The sequence below is a fragment of the Neofelis nebulosa genome, chromosome 6 (assembly GCF_028018385.1).
Source record: "Neofelis nebulosa isolate mNeoNeb1 chromosome 6, mNeoNeb1.pri, whole genome shotgun sequence".
Classification (NCBI taxonomy): domain Eukaryota; kingdom Metazoa; phylum Chordata; class Mammalia; order Carnivora; family Felidae; genus Neofelis; species Neofelis nebulosa.
This window is the reverse complement of record NC_080787.1, coordinates 11166951-11190801: the sequence shown is the minus strand read 5'-3', so window position 1 is coordinate 11190801 and position 23851 is coordinate 11166951. Positions and strand designations below refer to the sequence as shown.

At 46.6% G+C, this 23851-nt stretch overlaps 1 long non-coding RNA gene across 2 annotated transcripts; it reads right to left on the bottom strand.

Moving 5' to 3' along the window:
- Positions 1–3662: 3662 nt before the first annotated feature.
- Positions 3663–14159, bottom strand: LOC131513712 (uncharacterized). Of its 2 annotated transcripts, XR_009262740.1 has the most exons (3): positions 12589–14159; positions 12361–12491; positions 10621–12099 (listed from the first exon to the last, which is right to left on the bottom strand). It is a non-coding gene; the product is annotated as an uncharacterized LOC131513712 (long non-coding RNA). The 2 variants fall into 2 exon arrangements; XR_009262739.1 differs by lacking the exon at positions 10621–12099 and adding an exon at positions 3663–5211 and having other exon boundaries at positions 12361–14159.
- Positions 14160–23851: the final 9692 nt, after the last annotated feature.

Sequence of the window (23851 nt, the reverse complement as noted above, 5' to 3'; positions counted from 1 at the left end):
GCCAGAGCTCAGTAAAAGTGGTTTGGTCTTAGAAAGCTCACGTGTTGAAGGGACACCTGGGTGGCTCAGTCGGGTAAGCATCCGACTTCGGCTCAGGTCACGATCTCGGGGGTTAGTGAGTTCGAGCCCTGCGTTGGGCTCTGTCCTGACAGCTGGGAGCCTGGAGCCTGCTTCGGATTCTGTGTCTCCTTATCCCTCTGCCCCTGCCCTATCCCGAGCCCCTCCCTGGCTCACACTCTGTCTCTCTCAAAAATAAAAAGTAAAAAAAAAAATAAAAAAAAAGAATGCTCACGCGTTTAACTCTGCTCCACATTCTGATGACCCATTGTGAATAGAGGCAGCCCGTCTCGGCTTCTAGCTGGCCTAGCTTCCCGCGTTCCCACTTTCCGGAGTTTGAAAAACCATGGCTCTGAACTTCCCAGCTGCTACATTGAACTGCCACGCTGTCCTCATGAGGTGCGGCCCTGAGCAGTCGTGGCAGACGGGGGGATACCCGGAGACACCATCGGGGTCCAGAGACACCATTGTGGATGCTTCCATCCCGAGGCGTTGTTAATGTAGCACCTGAGATTCCACCTGAGGTCTGGGGCTTGAATACTCCTCTTCTCCTCTCTTGGCAAGTTATTTTCCTTGTGGGGCTTCGTTCTCTTCGTGGGAGAAATGGTTATAATGGCTGCGTTGGGCCCAGGGCCTTGTGATTAGTGAATCGTAAAAAGAATGGCCAACTGTTGGTCACAAAGCTAAGTGCTTCGTGGCTAACAGGAGTCGAGTCTTTGTTCCAGGTTCGCTTTTTGAGCGTAAGACGTTCTTTTTTTAATTTTTTTTAATGTTTATTTTTGAGACAGAGCATGAATGGGGGAGGGTCAGAGAGAGGGAGACCCAGAATCCGAAGCAGGCTCCAGGCTCTGAGCTGTCAGGACAGAGCCCGACGCGGGGCTCGAACTCACGGACCATGAGATCATGACCTGAGCTGAAGTCGGATGCTTAACCAACTGAGCCACCCAGGCGCCCCAAGACGTTTCTATCTATGTGAACTTCCTCCCTTAAAGATCACAACAGAGGTAATGCCAGATTCTATTTCACATAATGGCTCTAAGGGTGTAACTCACGGCCTTGACTCTCCGAGAACATACATTTGCGTAACATTTCCCTTCTCTTCGTGATCACGTCTCTAGGAAGGAATTGGGGCAGGTGACAAAGGAGACCCCAGGAGGGGCTCGGCGAAGGCTCGGCGGAGCGGGCCCAGAGGGTCTCGTTGGATGTCATCTCCTTCTCAGGAGGGCGAGGGGCGTCCACTGCGCCAGCTAGAGTTCGGACCTGCCTTGGCTTTGCTTTAGGTGGAAGCCACACAGAACGCAGCTGAGGAGTAGGTGAATGGGATCCTTTTCCCTTTAAAAACGGAACAGTACACCTGATTCATGGATGCTGGCTGCCAGCAATAGCTTTGGGAGTACCTTTGAGGTCAAGGCTGCTGTGGCAGCGCGGTGTCTGTGTGTTGATTTTTGCTGCCAACAAAGCCCTGTCCCTCAACTTGGCATTGCTTCATCCCCTGCCTGGGGACAGCGCCAGGATCTCGGCATTGTACCTGTGGCCGTGTGGGAGGGCCGTCTTTGAGATCTTTGGGCAAGTCTGAGCGCTTCTCCGGCAGCCTACCCTGTGTCGTGGCTTCAGCCGTCCTCTTGCTGCCGGCCACTTGCTTAACTTGCTGTGTGTTCAGAGATGCGTAATTCCATTGGATCTGGTGTTTCGGCGACTTCCCTGCTGCACACCCTCCCCTACCCCGTGGTGCCTCATTTTGTGTCGAGGCAGGATCCTGTTGTCCTTTTCTCCACCTCCCATCTCTCGTGGTCTGTGGGAGCTAGCAGGAAAGGGTGGTGGTGTTCAGTTGTCAGGTTCGTGCACTCTTAGGGGTCAAGACCTATTCTAACTTGTTCATCTTCCTGCCTCTTGATTTCTTTACTTATGCCGTAGGGTGAGAAATCAGACTGCAAAGAGTGAGAAATCTGTTGGCTCCTGGGGGGGTGAGGGTGGGGAAGGGGATATTGGTGGGGCCCATAGGGAGGGAATATTTACTATAGTAGACACCAGAAGACTCCGTGCAGGTGCTCTCTGCCATTTTCTAGCAGGAAGATGTTTGACAAACAACTTAACCTCTTTTAATCTTTGATTCCCTCATCTTTAAAATAGACATCACCTCTAACTTTCACTGTGGGGCTGCTGGGAGAATCAAATGAGAGAAATAAAGCATGTGTGAGAACTTTGCAAGTTGTAAGATGAATTAACTAACACCCATCCAAGGCCGTGTGCTCGGTGCTGTGGGACAGCTGGTCCACCTGGAATGTTGAAAAAATGTGTAGGGTTTTAAGTGAGAAGACCCAGGGCTGAGGCCCAAGAGCGGAGCTTACTGGTGGTATGATCATTGGCCAATCATTTAACCTCTAAGAGGTTTACTTTCCCTATGCCTCACATTATTATCTCTTAAAAAATGTGATCATGTATTATCTAGAAAATTCTGGGTAGTGCAAATGTTAGCTCCAAAATGTCAGCTCCAAAATGTCATCCTCCAAAAGAGTTAAGAGATTCAAAGAAATAATTTGCGGATCTAAAAATTCCATATTACGGAATTGTGGGAAACTAAGGGGTAGATTGTCTGATCCAGGTGGCAGTTAACACGAAGGGGCTTGTTTTGGAATCCAGAAGTTTAATAGGACACCAGTCAAATTCCTTCAACTTCCACATAGATGATAATTCTCTCAATTAAGCACATTCTTTCATTTTCTGTAGGACTGCGAGGTCATGACCTAAGCCAAAGTAGGACGCTCAATAGACAGCCACTCAGGTGCCCCTTAAAGTTCACATCTATAAAAGGCAGATAAAAAACACTTGCCTTACTATGTGGGATTGTTCTAAAGGCAATGTGAGATAATTTATGGATAGGTTTTGGAAATTTGAAAGCTAAAAGATAGATGATTACTATTTTAATGTATTTTGAGCTCAACATAAACTTGGGTCTAAAATACTTCAGAACAGGCTAAATAGCTAAATAAAACTGAAATGGGATCATTCATTTAAAGTTCACATTAAAGGGACCCCTGGGTGTGGCTCAGTCCGTTAAGCCTCTGATTCTTGGTTTTGTCTCAGGTTGTGATCTCCTGGTTTGTGAGAATGAGCCCCACTCGGGCTCTGTGCTGAGAGTGCAAAGCCTGCTTGGGATTCTGTCTCTGCCCTTCCCCTGCTCGTGTGTGTGTGCGTGTGCACGCGTGTGCACACATGTGCATGTTCTCTTTCTCAGAATGAAGCTCAGTGTGAATTTTATCTTTAAACATTTGTTTTACTCTGGTGGCTTTGAGTTTCGTAGTTCACAACAATAAATACCATTGAAGTAATCTCTTTAAACAGAAATGTTAAGAATGAGACTTTATTGGATAACAGAGGAAAATTTTACACTGTCCCAACTAGAAACCTAAAGGAATCAACAGAAATGAACTTGAAGGAGTAGGTCAAACATATATCTGTCTGCAAAAGTCAAATGGACAGCTTCCAAATAAAGATGCTAAGGATTTGATCAAGGTTAGTAACAATTAAGAATTAAGGGATATATTGAGTTTTTGTGCCTCACTGAGATTGGATCTTCTCACGTGCGTAAGACTTCCCCCCCCCCCCCCAAGAGTTCGTATTACTGCTTCTATTTTTAAATGGGGCACCTGGGTGGCTCAGTCGGTTCAGTGTGTAACTTGGACTCAGGTCATGATCTTGAGGTTTGTGGGTTCGAGCTCTGTATCTGGCTCTATGCTCACAGCTCAGTCTGGGGCCTGCTTCAGATTCTGCTCTCACTCTGTCTCTCCCCTGCTCATGCTCTTTGCGTCTCTCTTAAAGTAAGTAAATACTACAAAATTAAAAAGTCAGTGGGTAGTTGGGTGATTCTGTACTATTAACTTGTTGGTAATTGTTGTCAGATTTCTCTGCTGTCTTAGAATAAATACGTGCTTCTGGCTCACGTTGAACTAAAATACCTGGAGACCGTGTGATCTGATGAGAGCCATGTCTATCTGAGGCCAGACAGCTCCCCAAAGAGCTTTTACTAAGAGAAAACAAAATTTCCCTCTTGCCAGCAGTTATCACCCCCTTTCTTTTCTAGCCTGCGCAGAACACTGGGGAAGTGAGGAGAAAGGCTCATCAGCTTTATATCAGAGGTGACAGGGAGAATTCTGAAAGACTCACCCATAGAGATGGGGGTGCCTGCAAGAATGCCAAAGCTGATGTTGGATTTCCTGGTTGAATGTCTGCTCAGGCTGACATGCCTGACTACCCCTGTGCTTGTCTGGGCTGGGGCGGAAAGAACTGTGAGGCACAACAGGAGAGGGGGCTCCCAGCCGGGTAGCTCACATGTATTCTCTGTTTAGTTTGGCAGGAGCATGGGAGTTCTCTAAGGGTGAAGGGAACACTGCAAATGGTAGATGGTCTTGATCCATCTTGTTAGAGGATCCCTACAAGGCTGTTGTCTGGTAATGGCAGTCCAGGGGTGGGTGGAAGAGGCTGGGCCAGAGCTGGGGTCAGATCTACATCAGATAAGCTGTGCCGTGAGGAGGTCCCTTGGGAAAAATCACACAGGAGCCAGAATTAGAGGAGGAGTCATGGCCAGTCATGGCGGGGGGTGGGTGGGTGGGGGGACATTTGTCTTTACCTGTCTACCGGTTGTTTGCAGGAAGAGTATGGACAGCCCAGAGCAGGGAGGAGGAGAGGTCAGTGAGTAAAAGAGTAGATCTTAGCCCTCCCTGTTTATAGTTGGGGTCGCAGGTTTGCAGGGTGTCAGGGTGGGGCTTGCCTAAACCATAGTTGAACTGGAGAACGAAGAAAATAATTTGGCCTAGAGCTTTACTAACCAAAAGTTGGCCCCAAATTGTAGCATCTGCACTAGATCCTACATTAGAGATGGGAAAAGGGTTACAAAAAAAAAAACCCAAAAACCAAAAAACAATACGTGGCTCTGATGTGAGTGAAGCGAAGCCATTTCCCATTAATGGCCTGTGAGATGCTAACACTCAGGAAACCGAATTTCCCAGATTCTCCCTCTTTGTTTCTAGGATTCCAAGTATTCATTCCATGTCTAAATCCACCCCAGGGCCATTGGTGTTTGTCACGAGCCTCCAGGAATTTTCCTGTTGCCAGGCATGTGGTCCTTCCTCTTGTGGTCTATGGTGTGCATTGTATCTGAGGATAAAGAGTCACAGTCATGGCGCCAGATGTTGACTTAAGTGAATTACGGGTGATAATTTGATGGCCTCTTTGTACATGAAAATGTCTTTTTAAGAATTGGATTTCTGTTGTCAGTAGGGTATTGGGCAGATCCCTGAGACCTATAAAAGATACTAGACAATAAAGGCAGATGTACATCATGATTCAGTTTGAAGGAGCCTCCGTGCTCCTAATTTGCTTAGAAAGACTTGTGAGCATTCTATGATACCATGTCAACACGGCTTAATAAAAAGCTACCTCATAAAGGGAGAAACAGATACAACATGCCTCTCCTAATGTTTTCCAGAGAGTCTGTGAATGAATCGAGAAGTGGATCCAGGATTTCACGTATCAGCACCCTAGGTTTTATCATTTCTATAATCCTTTTCTCTTTCCCTGTTGCTGTCGAGATTTTAAAGGGGGATTATGGTTTGAGTTAAAGAGAGCAGGCGATGCAAGCCTACCACACAAAGTTGTTAAGTCTCAGAGGCCTGAGATTTCTTGGCTCCTTTCAAGTTTTGGAAGCTGTGCACTCCTAGGGAATGCTATTAGGAACTGGCTTCATGGAGAAAATGTAGCTTTGGGGCAGTTAGCTTTTGAAGCTGGGAGAGGATAATAGGTTGGCGGTCGTGAGTGGGGAGGTGTCTGCGGGTTCAGAAAATAAAGGGCGTGAGGAGGGTGGCGGTGGTGTGCGGGTCTTACCGTAATAGTTCTTTAGCAGGACCAAGTGGTTCTCCAGATCGAGTTCAATTTTCCGCTGAGTGCGTTTTCTGTTTTGACAAAGCCTGGGCACCCTCTCCCGGAGCGTGCGTCTCTCTGTGCCCTGATTGCGGGGGGCTGTGCTGTTAACTTGGCCAACGGCCCCTTTGGACCCGAAAGGACTGGTTTAATTTACATCAGATTGTATAGGTTTAGGGCTTGGCAAAACAAAAACAAAAAAAACAACCTGCACTGGCTCTTCTGTCTCCACCTCACACTGTTAGAGGTCCCGTATCCAGGGAATGAATCCTAACACGAGTTACATACACGTGGAAGCAAACCTCAGGTAGCAGGGTGGAAAGGGGAGGAAGAGCTGTCACATCTGTGCCTTCCTGAGTGGGAAGTTCAAATCTGGGCTTTGGCAGAGTAGGACACAGGCGAGGAGGAGGGGCGGCAGCGCTAGGAGCTCCTTTGGGGAGGGCGTTCCGGGACAGGGTCACCCACTCGGGAGGTGGTGGCCCTGGAACACCGGAGCGGGCCGCACCTGCGGCTCTGTGCAGACTAATGTTTCTTTTGCTTAATGGGCATTGAGTCACCTTGTGAAACGTCCTTCCTAATAGGGAGGTGGACTTATTCCTGCCCCAAAGCTACTGGGAGCCTGTTTAGGAAGACGCTCCTCTCACACACACCCCTCCACCGCTGATGAACAGCGTTGCTGTCACTCGGTTAAGCAACTTGCCAGGGGGGAGGAAGTCACCTTGCTGGGAGTCCTCTACCTGAGGACTGAGTTTAGAGGAGGGAGAAATCTGAACTGCTCGGTGATTGCCATGCACAGCGGCGATGCTATGGGGGTACTTAGGAGTGCCCTTGGAGGGAGAACTGGTTCTTGACCTCAAGGAACACCAGCCAGTGGCTCTTCCCTCCATGTGCTTTCGTGTGCCGTCTGTTTGTTCTGGTGAGATCTTGCTGGTACCCTCAGAGTGCCTAAGTAGGCTCGTTGCTGATCGCACTGTATTGAATCTTGCTAGAACCTTGTGAATGTGCTCGCTGGGCAGTCGTCGAGGCTCCCTGTGCCACATGTGTGTGTGTGGGGGGTGGGGGCATCCAAATGGCTTTGAGTGTCAGTTCCCATGTCAGTCGGAATTCTGTGCTAACAGAGCGCATCTGCTCTGTATTTTACAGATGACATTGAGTCCCAGAGAGGAAACGATTTGCCCCTTTCCCTGAGGTAAGCCAGCAGGGTCGCTCCCGAAATCTAGGTCTGCAGATTCAGCCCAGCGCCCTTCCCTGAACGTCACACAGCTCCTGTCACGATCTTGAGATTTGTTGAAGCCACAGGACTGCGTGATGGTTGTACATATGTGGATTTCAGTGCCCCAGTGGTATGAACCCCTCTGTCAGTCTATGGCCCGAGCCCGGTTCCATGACACGTGGCGAATGGCCACTCGTGTGGTCTCAGAACTGGGTGCCTGAGGATGTCCCGGTCCCCTGGGATAGTGCCTTCTGCTGCACCCTGTGTTGTCTTTTCCTCTTGGGGCCCTGTGGTTCCCGTGTGGAGGCAGGCAGCCCCATGCGGGGCCGAATTTCAGCCCCGTGAAGGGCATTAGCATAGACACCATACATTCTTGAAGAGCCAGGATGTAGTTTTCAGGTGGATATACTTCCGTTTTAAGAATACTTGCTTTGACATGCTCTGAGATCAAGAAAGGGGCACTGCCCGTGTCTCCAGAGGATCCCCTTGGTGCTTTCTCTGGGTTAGAACTTGTCTCAAGAAATGGCTTTGCCCTGCAAGCTTCTAACATCTCTTCCCTTATTGGCTGGCAGCTTTTGTGCAATGGATTTTACTGATAAGCTACTAAATTTAAATCTGGCAATTACACGGTGTGAATTACTTCAGGGAACTTCCTCGATTTTAGGCCAGGACTGCAATCAAGCCCCAGGCTGTCAGGATTTGGAGTTTTTCCAGTCATGGTGATGGCTCACCCTCCATACGCTCTTATTTTGGTACACAGTACAGAACAGATCAGGATAATTCACTGGATTTAGGGATCCGAATAGTTAAACGATCACTCGTCCCGGGACGTGGGCTGGAGTTCAGCTAGCCTCATTCACATCTCCTCCTGATTTTGTGCCTTGGCCCCTTCTTAGAGAAGAACTACTCCATTTCCTAACTTCTCAAGGGGCCAACCAGAGGTTGCTTTTTTTTTTTTTTTTTTTTCCCCCTCCTGTGTGCCAAATTTCTCGCAGCCCTTTTCTCAGGAATACCCTACTCTGTTTGGGCTGCCACAGGCGTTTTAGCTTAACTTTTGGTCTTGTTGATTTTCCGGTATTGGCTTTTCTCCTGCTGCCTCTGGGGTTCCTCATTTTCTTCTCTGCCCCCTTGGTCTCAGGTACTGGTTGTTCTTTTGGCTTTATTGCCTATTAGAAGTACGGGCAGGTGGCAATTGCTACACTTTGACCTCTGGTTCTTCTTCCCCTGGAGGGCTGGTGTTAAAGAGGCCAGGAAGGCAGAGAGCTGGGAACAGGAGGGAGAGGAGCCCAAGTAAGCCTGCTGATTGCTCCTTAATGTAGCCAGATGTTAAGTACTAGGAGAAGAGTAAATGAAAGCAGGCTTTCTCTCTGTCCCTACAAAGCCCTTCTCTTTGTCACTTGCCTTGACCCCTTAGCTACTCTTTGCTTTCTGGGTTCTACAAATGACTAGCATTTATTACCTCAGGTACATACGGAATTGGAAATGCCTCTGTAGGCTGGTCTGGAAACCTAATCACTTTGATGACTGTTACTATGAGAAGCTGTGCTGTGAGTTTTGGGTAAATTTCGAGCATTCCTTAGGCGTATGAGCCATCTGCATGTTTAGGTAAGTAGATCGGTCCTTTGTTGCTCGGTCTTTTTAAAGCTGGTAGTTCATTTTAGAATCTAAAGTTATAATGACACATAGTTTTGAAGGTATCTGAATGGGCAAAGAGCCTACTCTTTTTTGGCATTAAATCTCATTTGTTACCTCCACACACTTCTGAGAGGTCTACATTTTCCTTTCCGTCAGTGTCTTTCAGAGGATTGTGTTTTGGTCTCGGGATAATTGTGCTTTAAGAATACAGCATATGGTTGGGGACTTGCTTTTAAAGTATTATACAGAGTTTTCTCATTTTAGAATAGTTTTTTGTTCCCCCTTGGCTGACTTGACTAAATACCATAAACTCAAGAAGCACTCCATGGGTGCAGGTCTGGTATCGATTATCATTAATTCTTCCCTTTATGACTTTGCCACTTAAATACACATTTAGAAACAAACCAAATAAACATTAAATAGCATAAGTAGATTTTTGACTTGGGTGGTCCAGTGAGTTTCAACATGTGCTTATGCTTTGAAAGGTGGTTATGAAAACATTATATTTAAGCAACCCATTAAATGATTGCAATGGATTTATTTTGAAATGTATTAATACAGATATATTTAAAAAGAAATCTTGGATTATTTATAACTTCTGTACAAAGTAGCTAAAAAAAGGTAAATTTTTGCCCATATAAGGGGTTAGTCACTGTATTTCAGCTTGGCTGGTATAACCTGATGGGTTTCCAAAGGCACGCCATTGGGCAAGACACATGACTTCCTAGGTTCTCGTTGTTTCATTAATGACAGGTGAGATAAACTAGTTGGCTCTTAAGCTTTTCTGAAACTCTAGGATGCTGCAATTCTGTGACTTTAACAGTTGATATTTAAAAGAATCCTATGAAGCAGAAAATACAGTATTTACTCCACAATATACATGGAGAGATGGCACGTTCTGGAATGATCAATAAAGGTCTAAAAATAGCCTATAATCCTAAGCCTTCTTTAAAAAGTCAGTCTTTATTCATGGCCTTGTTTAGTGAACTGTGAACACTGTTGGGAAAATAGATGGGGCATCTGGAAAAAATACTAAAATATTTATGGGCAGAGACTATACCTCAACACCTTAAATAACTTGTATTTCTTTCTATGTGTGGTGATACTGCCATCAAATGCAAGGTCAACTATGTGAATCAGCCCCATTAGAATAACTTTGGATTTGGGCCAGTGGTGTTCTGTTGGTTTCTGGATTGTGTGTTAAAACTTGGAGCTTGGAGAAGAAAGCTTTTACTCCTACAGGTTGGCATTTTGCTTGCAACTCCCCAGAACAGAAAGGAGTCCTCCTTTTTGTTTCTGTTTGTCTTCCACACCTCGTGGTGATCATTATTGTTGCCTTCTGGTGATCCATTTCCCCACCTTGCAGTAGGAGGGTTTTTTTGTGTGTGTGGGTTGGGGTGGGGGGGGGGGGGCGGTAATTAGTTGTCTAAGTTAATTCTCTTAAGGATTCTTAACTGGTTTCCTTGAGGAAGAATTGGGGATTAGGGAGTGATCTCCTAAAACCATTGTAGAGAAGGTGTTGTATGAAGTCCATTAAATGTTAAAAAAAAAAAAAAAAAAAAAAAAAGCCCTGTAATGTAACCTGTTTGCAAAATCAGACAGTGGCTCCTGTAAACAGAGCCTGGCGCAAGCCATTTTGATTTGTCACAGAGGTGGCTCTTAGGCAAATGCTAATGGCACATGAAGGCAGAGTGACCACAGTGTTTAGTGTAGGTTCCTTTGATCACTCGTAACTGGATTTAATATTATACCAGCATTTTATCAGAAACCAAAATATTTCTCCGTGTTCTAACCCTGGCTATTGTGTCAATATCGCATGTCAGCAAGTCTCTTAAGAAAAACTGTAGCCCTAAGGACTTAAGAGCATTTGATTCCCATTTGTCCCAGGATGCTGGGGGGGTGGGGGTGGGGGCAGAGGTCATATCTTGATACCCCTGGACCCTACTCAGTGCCTGGTATATGGTGGGGATCTCCTGTTGGGCAGGGCTTCTGAGGACCCTGTAAGAATCTTCCATTAGAATCTTAAACTGCCTAACATCTAATTGATCATGGAAGACAGAATAAAATGAACTTGGTTCCTTTTGTCCTTCTGTTATTCCTTCAGAAATGAGGGTCCCCCCGCCCTTTACAAACCAGTATAATCCTATAAATGCAGAGTTAAAGTTTATCCGTTAATATTCATGCTTAGCAATGGTTGATAAAAAAAAACCAAACATCCTACCTCTCAGTAATAGGCTAGTGAAGTATGATTAAATTTTTAGAAATCGAAGAGGCAAAAGAGAGTGTAGATGCCTTGATAGGCTCATGAGTTGCTTACAGTGGAAGAGAGTCTGACCACATCTATGCTGGCTGTTTTTCTGGGGGATGCTTGGGCTGCTGGAGATACATGGATTTGTTCCTATCTCTACTTATAATATGGCCGTTTAGGTCTTTACTGTGAGTTCTGTGGCCATATCTTTGCCACCTTCTAGCTTGGCTTGATATTTTGAGACTTGTCGAGGGTTTCCCATTCCACCATCTAGGCCTCCTGCCTTCTGATCGTTGCACTTGCCACCTCTGTGCTGGCAGTGATGTTGGAGGCACAGGTCTGTGCAGCTATTTCTATGCCCAAGCTTCCCTGGTGCTCAGAGGCAGAACCTGTGTTTGTCAGTTGGTGGTTTAGATGAGTTACAGGTAAAACACGATGCAAGTCTCTGTCTAGATGCTTATCTTTTGCCCCAGCAGAAGCAGACAGAGAGGGAGATAAATGTTTGGCAGGCTTTGTTTAAAAAAGGAGCTGCTGGTATCTAGAACAATCCCAGCCTCTAAAGCATAATATAGGGCTTTGGAGGTGGGGGAAAGACAACAGAAAGCTTTACACCCGAAGCCTAGTGTTGAGTTAGGGCTCGTAAAATCTGACTATTTCTCAAAGACCAAAACAGGTCATCTTGGAACGTGAAGGTGTTCATTTTATAGAGAGAATGAAATCTTCAGTGCCAGCACGTCCCAGGATGGGTTCGTAAAGTCACGATAGATGTGAAGCCTCTCGTTCGAAATGCTTCCATTAGTTTCGTGTGCTTAGCACGTTGTAGGATATCCAGAGGAGTCCAAGGGCTGCGTGCAGGTCTGTTGTTATGATAGCAGTGCTTCCTTGATCTGGAACAGATTAAGGCTAAGGGATGGGGTGACTGCTTCTTAGGTCATGCTGAGGCACCCTTGTGAGGGGAGCAGCCTGGGGGCGGGGGGTGTGCTGGTAGCTGGGCCAGCCTTCGCTTGTAGTTGCCCGGAGTCCGGAAAAACTGCAAGAAGAAATTACTCACAGACTCCTGCCAGCCACCTGCTTCAGATCATGCTGAAGTGACCACGGTAGATCTGTGACCCTCCCTGCCGGCTTCTCAACAAGCCCACAGTTCTGTGAGGAAAAGGACCTGGCTTAGAGGGATTATTCATTTTATTTTAGCCCCACAAGTTCCTCTTTATTATGACCTTTTTAGCCCAATTTAAACTGTTCAGTGAAGAAACTGATATGTAAGCAAAAGTAAGAAGATGAGGTCACTTACCTTAATTTCCTTAAGCCTTTAATCATTGTAAATAAAGATCTGGTTTCTTTGGAGTTTGCAGTGAGTGATGTCTTAGTTTTGTGGTGATTGGTGGACTCTTGGCAGATTGAGTCATCGTTTGACTTGAAGACCTAGAATAACATACCATCTGTCAAGAAATGATGACAGTAGTTGGTCTTGACACACCAAAAGTTGCATTTATGAAACAACCTAAGATTTTTTAGTTACCGTAGTACACCTGAAATCATGCCGTTGCTACCCAATGGCCTTTTGAAGGTGGGACTGACTTCCTGTTTCCACGGGGCCCTGGGCCAGTATAGAGCTGAGCACGACACTTGCTTATTCCATAGCTCTTGGCACGCAGTAGGCGTTCAGTAAACACTTGATCGGCAGCTGCTGGCAGTTGCGGGCCTCTTGGGTGAATTCTGAGATGGATGGGAGGTGAGGCTGTGTTTTTGTTCACCAGCCCGAATTGCACTGCCTGGGCTCCCACGGTACTGTCCTGATAGGATCGTCTTTGGCATTTACTGTTCTTCTGCAGACTCCCCTTAGGGGCGGTGCCTGGCAGCAGTGGAGTCTGAATCTTGCTCCGTGTTGGCCTTCCTCTACGCTGCCGCTCTGAAGGCTTTGTGTGCGCGAGGAAAGTCGTCCCCCTGGCCTGGTCACCCAATTTTGGAAGAGGATCAACGGCTGAGCCTCCGGCCCCGCAGATCTACCCCTCAGCTGGTCTCGGGACACCGATGACGTGCAAGCGATCCCCCACGCTAAACTCGAAGATGAGAATTTTTTCTTTGAAATTTAAAAGAAGGATAAAAATGTGGTTGCTTTTCAGCCTAGATTGATGAGCTGGCGTGGGGGGAAGGCCGGCCTTTGAAATCTATAGGCCTCATGTTGCAGGCCTGACCCCGCCGACCCCGGTAGATTAGTAATGGTCTATGCAGCCTGCTCTGTCAGCACGTCTGGCAGGGCACGCACAGATGGTGCGAGTTGTAGAAAATCGCAGCCCAGCGCCACACTGCAGCCTCGCCTTGGCCGTGCTGCCTCGGGAGGAGGAGCCGAGACCGGGTCCTTTACAGACGTGTTTGCGCCCCGCGCTGCGGACCAGACCTGGGAGGAAGCCGGTCCAGGTTTAGGATGCGTTTGCCGGTCACGACTTCAGTCGTGCTTTCTTGAGCTCGCTCAGGCCTTCTGCCCCGCCGAGCAGCTGGGATTTGTACCGGGTCTGTGGCCTTGGGCTTGTTCGGCAAGGAATTTGAAACTAGAACTGATCTCATTCCAGGGAGTCCAGCATAATGCGATACTTGTTTTCCTACAGTCAGTGAGCCTCAGGAAAATGCGAGTGGGATGCAAGGCGGGGGGCTGGGAAGGGGGAGGCAGGAGTCTTTAGAGTTGGAGTCATCAACCCCCGGGAAAGAAGAATTTCACTGGAGAAAGCCGCTTCCGCGACTGGCTTCTGGGTTGCCGGGTGGTACCCTGCTTTGGTGAACACTCCTGTGTGGCGTCAGCCCTGGAAGTGGGGACTCTGCTCCCCACAGGTGGGAGGGAAAAGGCCCTCCTTGGCGCGTAGCCATCGACCGGGGGCTAGGCTTCTAACCGAGTCCAGGGGAGCCTGCTCTTTGGACTTAGACGTTTTATTCTTTGAAAATTCTGCTTGGAGTCGAAAGTCCGGGGTTGAGGGTGCGTACCCTCGGAACGCCCCTCCACCCGAGCCACATCTCAGTAGGTTGAGGGCAGGCTGAAAAAATCCCAGTGTGGAACAGATGTGCGGGGCCCCATGGCAGGGGCTCGCTTGGTCAGCCTCGGCCTCGGCCCGTTCGTGACTTTGTTTTGTACTCTTTTTGCCAAAACTTCTTCTGGAAATCTCCACCCAGGTTAGTCTGGCTTTGTACGTTGTCACTGCTTAACGGGCTCATTGGGTTCCTCTTGAGTTTGAGGAAATCTGTTTGATTTCTCGAGTTTTCCTCAGAGATGCCACTGTTGGAAAACGCGAGCCGCTTTTAAGCGTTCGCTTCGGAGGAGCGGACCTGGGCTCCACGAAGGCAGTTCGTTTCTTCCTCCCGAAGATGGAAGGACATAGGTCTGCTTCGACACACCCGGTGCTTCCGAAATTGGGCCGTGGCCGTGGCCCGGAGGGCGACGTGAAGGAGGGAAAAGGACGTTTGCTAAGTGCACGCCCTGGGTACGCACCCACACGAGCCTTGCTGGCTGCGGCGCAGAGGGAGGGCCCCTCGGGAAGCCTGCGGACATCTGACGGAGGCGTGGCTCTCCTTGGCCAATGGAGCGCGGCTCAGACAGGGTAGCTTTATGGATGTGATGGGAGACTGAAGGGGAAAGTCAAGGTTGCCTCCCGAGCGGGAGGCGGGAGAAACCGGGAGATGATGAAGTGGGTTGGCCAGAGGAAGAGGAATTCTGTTTTAAGCCGTCGGTAGTTGGAACGCCCTTAGGTTGTTGGATTTCTGGGTCGGGATTTGGGCACGGAGGTCTGGCCTAGAGAGGCATTTGGGAGTTAACACGTAGTAATGGTACAAGAGAAGGGGGAGAAATGGGCAAGTCCGGAGAGGACGAAAAGCGAGCTCCCACTTCTCTTCGCCCTCGGGTGTTTGAGCAGCGACAGGTATTTGCCGAGAGAAGACCGTAACGAAAAGTACTTTGTGATTGTCAGGGTCAGGCTGGTTGTGTAGTTGATTGGAAAACTCGTAGGAGTCTTGGCAATGCAGACACAAATTCTTAACCCCGAAGCAGAATCTTGGAGTACTTTGGGCCATTTCACAGATACTCTACCATTTGAAGTAGACGCCAGAACAAACGAGGAGACGGACGGTGGAGAGGCTGGAGCCCACAAAGCAAGCATCTGCTGGTTATTGAGTTGCAGGAATAGCAGAGGGACAAGTGGACGGCAGGAGCCAAGAATAAAACCTGGTCAAGAGGCCACATCCACCCAGCTTGGCAGACAGGCCCGGTGGCTTTGGTAATGACACTGGTGCCTGCTGTATGTGAGCCTTTCCACCGAGTTTAAAAAAGGCTTTCCTCTAACTACCGGGTCGCCCAGAAGTTGGGCTCCTTCTGCCCTTGGTGGTTTTCTTCCCGAGCCCTCCTGCCCCGAGCGCCTAGGAGGTTTGTGAGGACATGCCCTTGTGGACGAGCCCAGCAGAAACCACATGACTTCACGGCTAGACTGGCACACGTGGACTTGACCAAAGCTTTGTCGCTTTGTCTTTTTCGATTTCTCTCCCCGGCCCCTCCCTTTTTGTTCTCTCAGTACTTTTGGCATAAATAATATGTAATTAAAATCATTAGAAATTTCATGGCAAGCCTTACTACTAGTGGTGAGGGATTATTAACACCGGAACTTCCTTTGGATTAATACTTACATTTTGACTAGAACTCCCTTTTTTATACCCACATTCACCACCAATTCTATTTTAAGTATTCTAACTCTGGGAATGACATAGGAAGGAAAATAGACCCACAACTTTGGAGGAAAAAAAATCCAGGAAATAATTTTGTAGCCTTTTCCTTTGTATGCCCCACCATACATGAAGTCTCAATAAATATCCGTGAGACTTTTCACTTTCACTCATTTTCTGGGGTTTGCTTGTGTTGGGTTTTGGGAGAAGAGACCTGTAAGCACTAGTTCCTTCTAACGAAGGACATAAAATGCATCAGGAAGACAGTTTGCTGAGACTAGGATATCCTAAATATTTGCAGCTGGAATACTTCTGGCATCTGCTGAAGGTTGTGTTTTAAAATGCCATTACGTTGTGCATAAATGTGCTCTTTTGTGTGTGTGTGCCACCGTGAGTGTTGTTTATTTTTAATGTTCATCCACCTTTATGTAAATAATAAGTGGTAAAAGTTAAGTCCAGCTTTTCCCCTGCACCCCACCTCCTCCCTTGTCTGTCATTTACTGGGCACTGGGCTGCCTTTTGGAACTCAAAGACATGCATGAAATGGTCTCTGCCCTCAAGGAGCTTAGTGTCCCATAGTGGTGGATGTAGAAATACATGCTTTTAGTTCAGTGTGGTCAGGGCTGTGGGAGTATACTCCATTCTAGGGGGCACTGTTGGGAACATATTCTCTTGGAATTAACTGTACCTCATTCTTGAAGATCCAGTCTAGAAAGAGGGGTGGTCTGGGTCTTAAATGTCATGGGATAGGTGGATTGCTATGGTTGGTCATCCAGTATCAGCAAGCTCTAAGGTGGGGGGTGGGGGTGTGGCGGTTGGAAAGGCTGGAAAGCAGAGCCAAGGTCAGAGCTTGACCTAGAGTTGATGTTACCTATGAGGGGTGTCGGCTAGTAAATGGTCTCCCGCTGGTATGGAGGATGAGAGGGATTGAGAAAGGGGAGGAGAGCCTGGCTAGGGTATCCACTTGGGTGGTTGTTGGCAAATCGGATGAAGGCCTGAGTTAAGGCGGGGACCCCGAGCAAACTCATGAAGAGAAAGGTGTCAGAACGATGTGGAGATGAAATTGGTGGGACTTGTTAATTCTTACGGTGCCGTGTTTGTAGGGAGTGGTGGCAGGGGAGGCTTGGGGCTCTCCTCTTGGTAGCTGAAACGATTGGGTAGCCATCACTGTTGGGACTGTGAACAGAAGGGGAAGAGTTCTGTGGGGAGACCAGTTGTGAGTTTGTGTCATTAGTGTTTCTTGAATACTTTAAAAAAAAATTTTTTTTTACGTTTATTTATTTTTGAGACAGAGAGAGAGCATGAACGGGGGAGGGGCAGAGAGAGAAGGAGACACAGAATGGGAAGCAGGCTCCAGGCTCCGAGCCATCAGCCCAGAGCCCGACGCGGGGCTTGAACTCGCGGACCGCGAGATCGTGACCTGAGCTGACGTCGGACGCTTAACCGACTGAGCCACCCAGGCGCCCCTCTTGAATACTTTTAAATTACATCTTGGGGCGCCTGGGTGGCTCAGTTAATTGTCCGACTCTTGGTTTCAGCTCAGGTCATAATCTCATGGTTCATGGGATCAAGCCCTGCATCAGGCTGTGTGTGGACAGTGCAGATCCTATTGGGATCCTCTTTCCCTTTCTCTCTGCCCCTTGTCTGAGCACACGTGCACGCTCTCTCTCTCAAAATAAAATAAAAAAAACCCACTGCATCTTGGATGCTGTTTGACTACTTGATAAAAGTTGAAGTATGTGTTAAAGTCCAGCAGCACTGATTGTGAAAATTGGGGGCTACAGGAATTACTGCATGGAGAGGGCCTTGATGTCTAGACACATGGATTTAGGAGGATTGGAATTGCCCCGATCTCCTATTTTCTACTTGAAAGCTCGTCTTTTAAACCAGCATAAAGCCCTTAAGCTATGTCTTTGTGAGTTACGTCCAGTTTATGCGTCCTTCTTGCTGTCTCTACTGCCACCACACTTCCTGTGGAGTCTACTCCCGTGATGGTCTGCTCTCCATAGAGCAGGTAGCACGGTCCTTCCAGAACACTAGTCAGATTATCTATCCTCTGCTTAAACCTCTGAAGACTTCTCATTTCACTGAAAGGAAGGGCGTGTATGTGCGCACGCGCACACACACACACACACACACACACACACACACACACACCCTGAAGCTGTTGGTTGGGTTCCCCAGGATGTGGACTCAGAGGTTTGAGGAAGGCTCTAGGAAATAACCCCTATGAGGGGTGAGGGAAGTAGGATTGTGTAGAGCAGGAGATGGAGTTTGGATGCAGTTGGAGGAGCAGACACCTGATGTTACAGTGATCTTTGAAGTCGGAATGGCCTTTCAGACCCATTCTGGCTCTCCTTAGTCTATACGTGGCTGGCTATACCCGAGCAGGGGTTTGAAATTCTTGTGGGGCAATTTCCCTTGTCAGTCCGCTCCTGGAGAAGGACTTAACTGGGGCCCATTGGCAAGGAGCCTTTGCAGGAGTTAGAGGAGTTAAGTGTTTTGGTGCTGGCGGGATTTCTGGACGGTAGACGACAACGTCCACCACAGGCAGCCTGCAAGTCTCTGTGTGGTCTCCCTACTCGTTCCTGCTGCCCCTGTGACCTCATTGTCTATTTTCTCCTTTGCTCACGTCGCTGTAACCACATTGTCCGCGCATCCCTTTGACTTCACATACGTTTAGTTGGTGTTGCCTGCTGGGAAAGTAGACTCCATGACGATGGAGACTGCTGACTGTTTGTGTCCTTTTTTTTTTTTTTTTTTTTTTTTTTTTTAAATGTTTCTTTTTGAGAGAGAGAGCATGAGTGGGGAGAGGGAGAGAGAGCGTGACAGAGAGAAAGAGACAGGGAAACACAGAATCTGAAGCAGGCTCCAGGATCTGAGCTGTCAGCACAGAGCCGGACCCTGGGCTCGAAGCCACGAGCCATGAAGATTGTGACCTGAGCTTCGAAGTCAGATGTGAACCGACTGAGCCCCATAGGCACCCCTGTGTGATTGTTGATGGTGTGTTTTAAAAGATATTTTTGGAAAAGTAAAGATTCAAAGATCGAGAAGTACAAATGAAATACAATTTAAGGGGTAGTTGATACTGTGGTCTGATTATTTTGGGACTCTTTGAGACGAATTCACGTAGAGCATTTTACTGGTGATGGATTTATAAAATAGACTTGATAACACTAGTTTTCAGCACTACATCTACTGTATGAAATAACGTGAACCTGTTGTGCCTTTTAAGGGTGTACTACTTTGCAATAAAATCTTCTATTGGACAAGCTCCAATTGAAATAAATATTTATCCGAAGGCAGAAATGATGCTATTAATAATTCAGAAGAGTTTTCAATTAAGCATTAACAATATCGTTGCCTTTGGCGGCAATCTGCTTGAGCTCATAATATCGAATTATTTTTCTCAGTGGAGCTAAAGTTAAACCTCAGATAACCAGAACTCAGGGATTCCACCTTTAAAAAAAATGTTTATGTTTATTTTTGAGAAGGAGAGAGCATGAGCTGGGGGACAGGGGGGCAGAGAAAGAGGCAGACACGAAATCTGAAGCAGGCTCCAGGCTCTGGGCTGTCAGCACAGAGCCCGACGCAGGACTCGAACTCCCAAGCCGTGAGATTCATGACCTGGGCCCAAGTTGGACATTTAAGTGACTGAGCCACCCAGGTGCCCCACGAATTCCACCTCTTTAATCAACATGTGCTCTTTGAACATCTGTTAAGAGAAATCTAGGATCGTAAAATAGATTGAGGATTTTTTTTTTTAAGTGTCCCTTCCTAGGCATATCTGGTTTTCTGTTGATATTTGGCCCAGTATTCTAGGACCACATCCTCACAGTTGCCTCCATTAAAAATTCTGATTGAAAAGCATCATGAACTACTTGAAAATTCTATCAAAGAAAAATTATGTTCATTACATGGACACATGGGCTAACAAATGCATCTCCTAAAGATGTCAGTGATAGGTTTCCTTCTACCGGATGGGGGAGGGACTTGGATCATCTGTACTGTTCCTGCTCTCGAGGGTCCCCCCGCCCCCATCAGAAGGCTAGCTAATTTTCAGTGAATAAGAAACTCCATTTATTAAAACATCCCGTTCAACATAGCGTGTTTAGCGCGCGTGCTTTGGGCCAGAATATAAGATGTGGTGATTGTAGACTTGTGCGTGAGTTTTCTTCATTTCCTGAAGCAATAGTTGATGTTTCTGCATTGCAGGTAAAGAGAAAGTGATTCCTCAGGCTCCCAGAGGTGTCTAGAATACTTACGTTATCGGGCATACTTCCTTGGTATGTGTGTGTGTGAGGGGGGGAAAACAATAAGAGTGGTGGTACATTCAGATTTTATCTACGTGAATTTTTCTTTTCTGGCTAGGATATATTTGCGTCCATCATCCTTCCAGGTAGACTACTATCACTGTCACTCCTTCGTGTTCACCCCCAATTTTTTAATCAAAAGGCGCTTTCCCACCTCAGACACTAATTATTACAATGGCATGATTTGCCAGACAGACACGACTCAGTAGTGGTATTTGAGCAACAAATCAATGAGCAAATATTGATGCAACAGACTTGCCACATGAGCGTGACACCATCTGGGGTTCTGTACATGATTTACAGTGGAAGACACAGCATCTCTGCCTTCAAGTGGCTCAAAATTAATTAATGGGAGATGGGAAAGAAACAGAAAAATTAACCAAAGCTCCTGAACTCATTTTCACAGTTGCTCATGTACGAGTATCATTCATTCATTTGGTGTTTGCCGATCACTCTTGCTTGCTTGTCAGGAGATGCACTGAGGCTGGGATGAATGGGGAATGTGTGTGCCCTGATCCTCTGGGAGATTACAGATGGGGTATGTTTGACCATATAGTTAGTAAGATGGAGAGAGCATCTTCAGTGATCCAGAAATGAGTGAGGTAATTACATAAACTACTTAGGAGTAAATTGTCAGGAAGGCTTAATATCTAACTGCTGCAGAGAGCACTCTTCATCACTAGTAACAGGTGGATTTGCCTATGGGTCGAGAGAGAGAGAGAGAGAGAGAGAGAGAGAGAGAGTGTGTGTGTGTGTGTGTGTGTGTGTGTGTGTGTGTGTGTGTGTAGGCAGTGTTGGCAAGGGAATCCTGTTGAGTTGGGGTCTTTTGTATATTTCCAATGCCTTTTTCAGCAGTACTTGCTTTTTTTTTTTTTTTGACATGCTGTAATGTTGTTAGAGCATAACGATGCTGGAGCCTGTAGTTCTGGTTTGAGGTCTGACTTTGCAACTTACCAGCTGTGTGAAATTAGACAAGTGACCTAATCTCCTTGAACCTCCACTTAAACAGCTGTAAAGAAGAGACCGAAGCTCTGAACTACCTGCTTCGTGTACTCTTCGAGGGTTCAAGGGAGACCACATGTAACACGAAAGAAGTTGAAAGGTGACATTGTACGCATATTTGTTGTTAGTATTGAGTGGTTGTGAAGGATTGTTCCCCCTCGAGCACACCTACCCAACATGGTTTTCAGTTGTTGAAGATAATTGTGGCTGCATTCAAGGGATGTGTTAGTTTGTGGGCTTAGTAGCATTACTGAAAATGTAAGAGCCTTGTCTCATGCCTTTGAGATTGACCAAGGGAAATTGAGTCAACTGGTAATTCCAGGCCTCTAAATTTTAACTGAAGTCAGGCTTGGACTTGGACGATTTGAAGGAATTCTGTACAGGCAGGCCATCCATACACATGCTTTCTTTCCGTTTTATTGAGTAAATTTCTAAGCTATCAAAAGGATGCTCGTTCTGTAATGTGCATCTGTGCAAATGTGACTTGAATGGAAGCCTGATGCAGGCTGGCAATTTCGTGTATTGTGTTCACTGCTCTAACCCCAGGGCCTGGGGCAGGGCCTGGCCAATAACAGATGCTCGGTGGATTTTCCTTGAACTGTTGGCTCTTTGAAGACTGGTGGTTGTGTTTGAGGCACCCTGTAAGGTGTTTGGTAATAGTGGGAAAGTCCTCTCAGAGTCCATGACCTTAAGGACTCTAGCCTCTAAGAGATAGAAAAATAAACGCAGAATGCAGTTCTCAACGAGTGCTCCAGTAGTGAGCTGGGTGGGGTAGGATAGCAATTGGGAAGACTTCATGGAGGTGTTGGTAATGATTATATTCCATATAATGTGTTCAAGAATGGTGTGTTCAGTTACAAATTCAGGCAGTAAGAGGATTCGTGGTTGGTAGAGAATTTAAAAACAATACAACTGACTGAAGGTTGGTTGGCTGTTTGAGGACTATGTGGGGAGCAATTGTAAAGTAAGACTGTGAGAAAATATCCTTCCCCCAGGGCTACTTTGGGCCTGCTCCCCACCCATCCCCCCACACCCCTTCCTGTGCCTCAGCTTCTCTGGGTGGAGTTTGTCCCATTGAGATACTTGAGCTTCGGAGACAATGGTCTCCTTGAGAGAAGAGCCTTCTGGCTTGGTAATGATGATTTTACACAAGTGTTCTATTAAAAAAACAAAAACAAAAAAAAACAAAAAAAAAGAAAAAAAACCTAAACCCTGAACACATATCTACTTCAAGATAACCCTAGTAAAAAGGAAACTGCTATAACTCGCAGAAGTCTGGAAAGTTTTTTTTTTTTTTTTTTTTTTTTTGGGTCTCCTTTAAAAGCAATGTAGTCTTAAAAAAAAAAAAAGTGTACTCGACCTTAAAAATTGATCGTTGCTTGGATCAACCTCACATACCATCAGACCTCTATTATAAAATAAAATGACCTTTGACTTGTTGAAAAATTTTTATAAAGATTTTTGAATTCTATCATTTTCATTTAGAATAGCCAAGATTGATCTACCAGTGGGTTATCGTTACGTGTTAAGTTTTTCGTTTCCGTACTTAAGGAAAAAGGGAATCCTTTTCTCGGATGAGCCAAAGTTCACAACTCTCAGTGGTCATCATTCACTGCCGAATTTTTATCTTAATATTTGCCATAATTTGGATGTTGTGCATGTTATAGGCTAATTAAGGATCTGTTCCAGCCCTGCTGCTTTGGGCATATGGAATGAGGTGGCACATGAGTCTCCATATCAATAGCAAACAAAAAGAATTTAAGAAAGCTCTGAATTCCCTAGGACGGATTTGTGTTATTTGAAGCAGTCACTTTTCAAATGGTCCCTAATGGTGTGGTAGCTGTACCCACCAGAGGAGAGTTTTTAGCCAGCGAGTGCTACATCATTGATTATTGTGGACTAAATCATAACAGCCTATGAACGTTCCATTGTGCTGAGCCTAGAACTAATAGGAGAACATCTGTGAGGTCAGATCGGAAGTGGATTTCAGAACGTACTAACCAAAGAAGAGGGAGACGGAAAACATTTACAGACGCCCATGGGTGAAGCAAAGACTTCAAGGGAAGGTAACAAACAACAGAACTGTGTCATTGTGTAACTTCCTAGCCCTTGGGATTTCTTAAGACAGGTTGAAGCTATTGCTAACGTAATTAACTCTTCACCCAAATTTAGCTGACTTGAAGATGCACACACCTTGTGACCTTCCTCAGCTGTTCTCACGAGGGTTTCAAGTACTTAACTCCATTAATGAGAAAATGCAAGAAAATTGTTTGAATATTACAATCTCCTTGAAAGCTTCTACTTAGGCTAAGACCCTATGGGGGCAAGAATGACAGCCGGGACACAACAGTCCCGGAGGGGCAGTATCCTGCAGAAATTCCTACAGAATAACCTGGACCCCTCGAGACCGTGAGACATGGCAGACGGGACTTGGAGAACCACACAGAAGTACAACAGCGGTGGATACGTACTGCTTTAGAGCTGTTAAATGGGGTGCCAGTGGACCCCTCGTTGGCACTGGAAGGAAGGGGACTGTTGGCTAGTTGGGGAACTTGTCTGCGTAAAAACTGGCAGCATATCGTAGGGAAAGTGGTTTTGAATGTGAGAACTTAGCTATGTTAAGGTTACGTTACATCTTGAGGTTTATTATGTGCCAAATATTGGACTAGACGTTTTGAGGTGTAAAGTAAGTGAACTAGAATCCTGTCTCCGAGTGTCAGCTCTGGAAGATCTGCTTCTGGGAGGCTCTGGAACCTATCACAAGGCCTG